We start from the raw sequence: 9,853 nt of genomic DNA on the forward strand, positions 1-9,853 counted from the left end.
GTAGTAATCCCGTGTCCCTCCTCATCCTGGGCTGGCCTGGGGTTGGGGGTGCTGGAATATTTGTTTTGAGTGACTGTCCATACTGACAGAAGTCTGAATGCCACCCTGATCACTGCCACTGCTGGGGAAAGAATTGGGGAAGCTTTCTATCCAGAGGCAGTCTCCTGAAAGTGAGGTCTGTCCCCAGAAACCGGGGATGTCCGGTCACTTTCTGATACCAACTAAACTTTATTGCAATAGCAAATCACATACAAAATTGTGTAGTAATGACTGAACACTTAAACAGGAACACATATGTGTCCATAATGACCCCCTTTGATACTGTAAATAAAACAAAGCAAAAATTTGGACATGAATTCCTCTTAAACTGATTTTAGCTTAAAATTGTCGAAATAGCAGATCAGGAGATAACTAAACTGCTGACTGGGTGCTGATATTTGTCCCACCTGGAGGCTAGAAGGTAAATGTTTTAATAAATACACGTGGTATGAGGTGTGTGAGAAATTAAAGATGTGACTTCTAAATTAAACTTAAATTAAAATTTATCTTTGCTTAACTTGTTTGCCTTCTATTATATAAGCCAACCCCATTCTTTGTAGGGTAGACCACCAACTGAAGTTTTCCAGCTGTCTACGTTCTCAGCACCAACTGAACCACCCGGTAAGTATTTGCTGGAATATTGTTATCTTACTGTATATTATTTTGAATATTATTATTATTATCATTATTATTATTATTATTATTATTATTATTATTATTATTATAAGGCAATAAACATTTATATTTCAGGTAAAGCTTAAATGACCCAATTCCAAAACTACCATAATGGCTTACTTTGCACAATGTTTTTTTAGGCAATTTCTCTTCCCAACTTTCTTCAACCTTTAACTATATTTAATTTTATATATAAAAGATGAATCAATTGTTTCACTATAATGGGTGCTAAAGGGGTACGGTCAGTTGTATGGTATGGTAGAAAATGTCTGTTTGTCAAAAATGATGACCTGCCTGCTCATGTCTGCATGACTTTTTTTATACCAATGTTCTTAGTGATTTATTTATAAAGTAGATCTACACATGTGGACTCTTGTAGGCTCTCTGGACTGTATTTAGTTTAATTGTTAAAGTTCAGACAGCTCTGAGTCAAATATCTTTTCGATAGAAAAATGTCATATACTTGCCAAATCATATTAGTTTCATCTCCGTTTAATGTTCTTGGGCATGCAGTATATTCTCTGCCCTGTGAAGATTCAGTAAGAAAGTCTTCTCAAAACAAAAAGGGCCATGCCTCTTCTTTCCCTGGTTAGCTTGAGTTTCAGCCTCTAAAGTTCCTTCTCAGCTCGTAGTGGGGTCCCGTAATAGGCTGATCAGTGGTCCTTTGTTTAACTTTATTTGTAGTACCTAACTAACTTTGAAGTAATACTCTTTAAGGATTAGAAGTGTTTAAAGATAAAAAGATACTTATTTACTTGCATAAAAGTAAAAAAAAGTGATTAACAGTACATTTTACTGAATAAGCAAAAAACAAAACAAAATAAAAAAACCTAATATACATTAAGGTATAGTAGAAACAAAAAATCTTTGATTAGGTCAGTTTTATGTGTGCAGAGTCTTTGTTACCAGCTGACCAGTAGAAAAGGGAGATGAGATATTGCCCTTCAATACATAGCAAAACCTAACATGCACCCACTGAATTACAATTTCAATAATTTTACTCAAATATGATTAAATATGCTAATACAGTTATACATGAAATATTGTCCTTCCATCATTTATGTCCTTATTAGCAAACAGTACAGTAGAAGGATAACACCCATAAGTTATATTCCTGATAATGATCAATTATTTTCACATAATCTCACTAGTCTCATTCTCATTCTCTCCAAACCTGGAACAAATTGAAATCACAGAGACAATTATCTGGGAACTCTTCTCATTGATACTAGAAAAATCCTAAATAAATCCTTAGTCCAGTTAGTAAAAACAGATGCATATACAGTAAAGTTATTTGAAAGCTAACATCCTTTAGCACTGCTTGAGTGAGGGTCAGAGTGTGTAGACCAGGTGAGGCAAAAGACATCCCCATATAAGATACAAAGCCCTGGAATGGACCACACACCTCACCTGGTCCGGATGGTTAGCAGGTAAAAGCAGTCTCAGCCAATTCTTCCTAATTCTGCAGTATGCTTTGGGTCTGGACGGACCTTTCCTTAGCCTGCACCCTCTTTAGTCAGCGGCATCCAACTCATTGGACTTTGACAGCCTGAATGGGGACCCTTAAACATTTATCATGGGTCACAAAAAGCCCTGGAAACCATAAATAATGGAGATTGGAACTTCGGTTTTTGTGAAGCATCTCCAATGGCATCTAAGAGCCTGCTGTGCTCTTTCTTTTGTGGGATTGAGGAATAAAAGAGACCACTTATTCATTGTTTAATCCATGATTAGCCAGATCCATCAAAGTCTAGAAAGCATCAAGCAAATCCATTAAAAAAAAAAAAAAAACGCTCAACCAGCCAATAATGAGTGTCAGGTGTATGTGATCTATAGGAGATAAAAAAGTGTAGCGCTAATACATAGTGAATAAGAGACCCACAAAGGAATATTAAATGGTTATGAAAGTAATCAAATAAGAAATACTCATAAAGGTGATAAAATGGTGTAACCAGTCCGATAAAAAGTCCAAATATAAGACAAATATATTTTGATTAGACTTAAAATCCCCAGTGTAAGAGTGACATGACTGTCCAAATGCAGTGATGATCAGGTGGAAAAGGAATCCCAACACCAACTGAAAGATGGAGATGTAGTTTGCTCACCAGATCTGTAGGACACAGAGTGCCATATAGCACCTGGGTCAAAACCGCTTGACATATATTAGGAAAGGAGATCCAGATATTCAGCAAGTCATGGGTGTCCAAGTGATGGTATACAGCAGATAAAACACTCAAAGCCTCTCGGTCAACCAAATGATGGTGCATGGAACCAGGGAAGGAGGAGAAGCAAAAAATAGTATAATACTGCTAAAAAATGGTATTACGCAAGTAAATAAAATTTACTCTTACAAACATTGCATGTAAAGAGGCATGGAATATGTAATGGTAGGCTGTCAGTAGCGTGGCCTTAACGCGTTTCTGCAAATATGCTTTCATCAGAAGATAATGTATATGTGATCCATTATGATGGATTAGATCAAGTGAACATTGTACCTTTTATTGTATTTGAACAATTATTTTATTTGTACCTAACATTAGGGTGCCTCATGATATGTGTTTTCAATTTTGTCTTTCCGTGATTACAAATTATCCACAGAGCCCAAAGATGTTCACCTTGAAGAAATCCCTCTTACTCCTTTTCTTCCTTGGGACCATCAACTTATCTCTCTGTGAACAAGAGTAAGTATATAAAATATGTTTTTAAACATTAAAAGTATAGACTTTTAAAGCTTAAAGTGGTTCTAAAGCCTAAGTAGGTTTTACCTTACTGCAATTTTTGCGTTAAGATTCACAACTCCCCATTATAATATGCACAGCATCCGTGCGTATGGGCCTACTTCAATATTATACCTATAACTAAAATATCCAATAATCAGATGTGGGAATATCAAAAATGTGCAGCAGCAGCTCACCACATGAACCCCTGTAAATGTATACAATGAATTATTAAAAGAGAATGAGCCACACTTAGCATGAACCTTAAATACATTCAAAGTCCAAATTTTTACCCAATTTGTGCCAACAAATTTATGATTTAATGTATGTGTGAATGTAATAGTGATAACTGTAACATAAATTACAAACAATCTTAAATTGTGATGTAAAAATATAAATCAAAAACATGCAGCAGCAGCTCAACACATGAACCCCTGTACATGTTTGCAAGGAATTATAAAAAGAAAGCCAATCTTAGCATAGACCTTAAATAAATCCAAAGTCTTAATTTTTACCCAATTATGTGTTACAAAGTTATGTGTGAATGTGATAGTGCTAAACTGTGCTAAATTTAGCTAGTGCTAAAACAATCTCAAATTGTGATATAGAAAAAATAATCATGTGTACAAATCAATGTGCTAACCCCCACAAAATATATGTTAAAAATTTCAGTCCAACTGTGACATAGTTTCCTAAACAAAATAAATCACATTACCATAAAGTCCAATGCCTCAATTTCCTTGTAGCTCGTGATCTCAAAATAATCCTTTATAATGTGAATGCACAAGACTTATAACCAGTTCATCACACCAGCATTCTGTGAATAAATCTTTACCACCTTTAACACCAATTCCTGCTTCAAAGGGCCCCGTTAAGTGTGCCCACTCAATGGATTTAATTGATCTCTTATATATAATAAGTAGGTCCAGCCAGCGCCCAAAATCACGTTTTCCTCCTCGAAGTCAAGGACACTCCCAGAGGGACATGAAGTTGGCCACCCAACAGTATTTATTTTATATATTAGTATGGTACATAGGAGACACAGACCCAAAATAACATCATTCTGCAATGCCTTTTTATTAGAAAATGCCCAAAAAGCATGCACTCACAATGCGTGGGTGCCCATCTGGCACCCAGAATCATGGCACAGTAATGTATCCAGGAAACCATTGCAGCCTGGAGCCAGCGTGCGTTCCATCTTCAGGAAGGAGATGGTCCAGGGCCATCTCCGCTCCAAATATTTACTCATTAACCCTCACTTTACCAAACCGAGTCACAAATATATTTAGTAATTTCAGGCATGAATGGTAATTCACTGGTAATAGTATACAAAAAAGATGTAAAGTAAAATGTGCCGTAATATATTACCCAAGTAAACCTGTATTGAAATCTCTATTTCAAACCGTTCAGCACCATCTTGTGGTTAAAAAGTCTACTACCCCCTCTGTATCTAATAGGTAAACCTTACCGCATCTAACATCACATTATGGTTAAAAAACTATCTATCCTACAGACTCATACTCATATCTATCCTAAGTAGTCATGTAGTTAAAAGACTGTTTACTATCTATCCCCCAACTCATATTATATATAAAAAATAAACTATCAAATTTACAGGATAAAATAATAATTTTAGTAATATTCATAATACATATTATGCACATAAAATATGAATATCAATGTTATAATGCCTTAAAAATCCCCTTATTAAACCTTTAAAAATCTCCAATAAAACAAATTAACAGTATTGATTTCTCCACATGGAGCCACAGAAGATGCTGAACAGCAGAGGTTCTAATCCTTCCATGTTCCAACCAAACCAAACTAAAAGACAATTTGACTGGGTGTCCCCTTTTAAAGAGACCCTGTCACTAACATAAGAAATTACAGGTGAGGTTAGATGTGATGATGTGAGCAGGGGAGAAGTTTGGTTAGGTGTACAGGTGTTGCGGTGGGAGTGGTGGGTGCAGAAACAATGTTGACAGTAGAAGGATGTGCAGGTGAAGTAGTGACACAGAGCAGCATGTGGATGGAAAACTGACCTGCCAGTCTTTGCTTAGCCCTGCAGCCCAACTGCTTCTGCAGCAAATGGTTCTGCAATACAGGGTTATGACAGTTACGGAATATTCACAGGATGTCATTGCAATATAGCACACTTTACCACAATGTAGGTAACACATTACTATACATGTGTTAGGCGATGTGGTGTCAATCATTTAAATAGCATCATAACACCTTGTCAAAAGATAGCAGCAAAGCATGTACTGTTTAAAAAGGTGAATGCAAGTTAGCCCACATGGAAGATAAATATATTTAAAATATATTTTTAAAAAAATTCATTTTTTTCCCCAAAATATATTATAAATATATTTGAAATGCTACAATTTTGGCCATATTCAATATATTTCTAAACATTGTTCCCTAAATATATTGGAAATATATTTTTCTTCCATATGGGAGCCTTTTTTACTGCAAAGCATATCTGTTGGAAGGTGCGTTAGGGTGCCTTTCACAATCAATGGCACTACATCTCACCAATGACAAGGAGTAATCAGGCGCTTAAGGAGAAGTGCCATGACCACACTTTCACCTCAGGCTGGGATGATGGAGTGGTGGCCAGACGTTATAAGCGTTGATGGCAGAGTTTGCTGTCAACAGGAGTATTAATTGTTCAAACCACAAAAATACAGAAAGAAGCACCAGACCAAAAACAGATAAATCAATCCAAGGTAAATGTTGGTAAGTATCTCATACATGCCTTGGATGGACTTCAGTCCTTCAGTATTGGAACATTTGAGGTGAATGGGGGAATCCTCCCTGCTGTTTCTTTGTATTCTAAAATTGGGAGACTTTCCCGCTGTCAGAATACACAGATCAGTACTGCAGACAATAGCCTATATTCCAACAGGGCGGCTGAATATAAGTATGTTGGTACATTGACTTCTATTCAACCACAGTGGCAATACAAGGATTGGAATTCGGTCGGTCCCTTCTGAACTTTGATCTATGTATGGCCAGCTTTATTCCATGAAGAGAGTTTAATATTGGTTCTAATATAGATCTTTGAAGTCACTGAATCCACCCAAAGTTTAACCTGTGTTGAGCCCCGATAAAGGGGGAGTGATGTGGCCCTAAACACATTCAACATTTTTGCATAATTTGTTTACAAGCAATTCAAATTACCTTGTACTCTTTCATCTGTCCTCAGTGCCTCTTTAAATAGGGTATTTTGGAGTAGAAAGATTGAAGGTGGAAAGTCCAAGGTCATATACAGGATAAGCAAAAAGAGAGGCACCTATGTCAGAGACTAATGTGTCTAGCAATTAGGCTGTACACAAACCATCAGGAGACCCATTAATATAGTCTAATGGTCTCAATTGATAAGTAGGGAGCCACCATATACAGGATGTCAATCTGGAATAGACAGGAGCAGAACCGTGAAGCAAGCCAGATTCAGAGCCAGGAGAGAAGCCAAAGCAGGTCAGGAGTAAGCAGAAGCACAAGGCATAGGAACACAGGATATTAGCTGACAATAATCCAGCAATTTATGATAGCCAATGATGTCCTTATATAGGCCAGTGGACACTGGCAATTAGCACGCTTTGCGTACGCGGATGCACCGTCGTGTATGACAATTTGCCATTGCGTGCCTTTCGCTAATGCGCATGCACAAATTAGCACAGCCATATTGGGCATTGGCATATTTGCCAGTTCTTCTTGGAATTCTTCCCTGACAGTGCTGCACTGTGTCCTACCGGTTGTGTGATATTTTCAAAAGAATCAGTGTTACCAATAACACTGAGAGTAGAAAGGTCAAGGATGATATAGATGTGATGTTAGAATCCATAAATTTGGGTATGATCGATACCATACAATAATCCAGATGGAGACAAAATTCCTAGAAGTGTACAAGGGGAGAGTGGAGTTGCTGATGTGAGAGATTAATTTGGGATGTCTGAGAGATGCCTGATCTCTTCTAAGGGACAAGGTGGGGTACAAGCAAGGGTATGGCAGAAAGGGTGTAACAAAGAAAGGTAGGGAAGGAAGGGAGAAAGGGAAAAGGAAGAGGAGGGTGGATAAAGGGCGAGAACGAGAACAGGGCAAGTGGATTCCAAGGGCACACCATCATTCAGAGGCCCAATAGGTCCAGCTTATATCCCACTGGAAGATAACACAAGGCCCAGGGGCATTACAAATATGTGTCCATTGTATCAGTCAGTCTGGCTTCTATTTTTTTAGGCAGAATGACTAAGATAACCCTGAATTTGGTTTCAGCCAAAAAAGGGGAGGACAGTTTCTAGGCCTTATCAGTTGTTTAGCTGAAGTAAAAACATTAAGTAGTTTGAATTGGATCTTGGAAAGGCCTGGAGGCTTGAGGTTTAAAGCAATATTAAACACAAAAGCAAACATTTATTATATTGCAGCTTACCAATTCTTGGATGTGGTGGCTGCATTCGTTTTCTTTTTTAGTCGTTGTTTTATTTTCACCTGGTGATCTGGCCAGCCAGTCTGTTGTTTTTCAACAGAACAAGCAGTTCTTCAGATGAATCAGTTAGAGGGCTGAGACAAACCATTTAAAACTAGCTATTCTGCTGACAATTATCAGCTTTTATTTATGTAAAGCCTTTATTCCAAAAGGACACAAACTGTTGCTGTAAATGTTTTTACTTTAATTTGTTTCGTGTATCTAAATCTGCTAGTAACCGCCCCCTAGACTGATAAAGCTGCTGTCCAAAGATGTCTGTTGCTCCTTCATCCAAAGTGTATGCTCCTTAATACAGGAAGCAAGTTACTGGTCAGATCACAAGGAGAAAACATGGGGAATAATGCCACCACATCTAATTCATCCACCACATCTAATGGTTGTTAAGGTGCATAATATTACATTTTGGCCATACACTGGAAAAATGTCTGAAGATTTAAATTTTTAAAAGTTTGGTTTGATTTCTTAATGGTTAGTGGGGTTATATTGATGATTGTTTTTTTATCGTAACAATGAGAACATTTGATGGAAAGTGATTTCCTTTATGGAAAGCTCGCACATATTGTAATGAGCATGTTCTAGCGCACAAAAGAAACCTTTTTAATACATCTGGGATTCCATTCCAGTAGAAGGTTGGGATGAATTTTTAAGGGGATTAAAACAATATTAGTTGGCTTGTTGATGGTAAGATCTAATGCTCTGGTGAATGAGTTTTCAGAATTTCCATATAAATAAGAAATTAAACCAACCTAAGTTTTCTCATTGTTTTGGTAAAAAAAAAAAAAAAAATCATTTATGACCCCACTAACCATTAAGAAATCAAACCAACCTTTTAAAAATGAAAGTGGACATTTGTTGGACTATAATTTTTCATATATATCTTTAAAAGAGATTCCTCATAATTTGATTTTTGATGCATATTTCACTAGATATATGTTATGTAATTTTGCACTGTTGCTTTAAGATATTTACATTCATGGGAGAGTTGTGCTACACCAGTTTGGGGTAAAGTTTATGTAATAAGTTTGAATCGATTATAGGTGTTGGCTTTCAATTCACTCCACACAGATTTTATCCTATAGATTATGCTGATTGACAACCCACACTATTTTTTTATTGTTGTTTTATTGACCGATAACTGTGTCTTCTCCCAGGAGAGATGCCGATGAGGAAGAAAGAAGAGATGATCCTGATGAAAGGGATGTTGAAGTGGAAAAACGATTTTTCCCAGCTTTTTTAAAAGTGGCTGCTAAGGTTGTGCCGTCAATAATTTGTTCAATTACCAAAAAATGTTGAAACTTGAATTGGAAATCATCTGATGTGAAATATAATTTAGCTAAATACACAACAGATGTCTGTTGAATAATAAAGATGTCACATACACTGAGTTTTCTTTTTTTTATTATTTTTATAAGAGAAATCTACAGTAGTTGGGGGGGATTCCTTCCCAGTGAATGTAATCATTTATGGACTTTCAGTTGGGTACAGCAGCCCCACTGATCTGGATAGATCCTTCACTTCAAGATAAAAGTATATAGAACGGATCAGTCCACACTATCTCTTTATACTTTCACTTCCTCTCTACTAATTTTTATGAAACATTTTCCATCCAGCTAACCGCTATTAGTAACGCTCACTGGAATTCATTGCAGCAACACTGATATTGCTATTCCCATATAAGATTAGCTGTATAGGAGTAAACCATTTCTCTATTTTCACCCGCCGTCCATTAAACATAGCAGCACACTATGTATAAAGATTTCAGTGAAGGAATGTGACAAAATGTTGCTATTCTTACTTGTCTGCATACAGAGTTACCCACGTTGTTGCTGGTGCAGTTAGCCTGCCCAACACTAGATGGCGCTGTTCCCATTATAGTATGGTAAGGGAAGAGTTGTAATTGGGTTATGGCTCCCTTTTAGTAAAGCCCCTCTACTGA

The 9,853-nt window shown here is 36.9% G+C and overlaps 1 long non-coding RNA gene across 1 annotated transcript; it reads left to right on the top strand.

Annotated features, from left to right (window-relative positions):
• The first annotated feature begins 585 nt into the window (after positions 1-585).
• On the top strand, positions 586-9,117 carry LOC309562997. Its single transcript, XR_014225645.1, has 3 exons — positions 586-660; positions 3,313-3,395; positions 9,069-9,117. It is a non-coding gene; the product is annotated as an uncharacterized lncRNA (long non-coding RNA).
• Positions 9,118-9,853: the final 736 nt, after the last annotated feature.

This window comes from Pelophylax lessonae (assembly GCF_965119305.1).
Source record: "Pelophylax lessonae genome assembly, chromosome: 9".
NCBI lineage: Eukaryota > Metazoa > Chordata > Amphibia > Anura > Ranidae > Pelophylax > Pelophylax lessonae.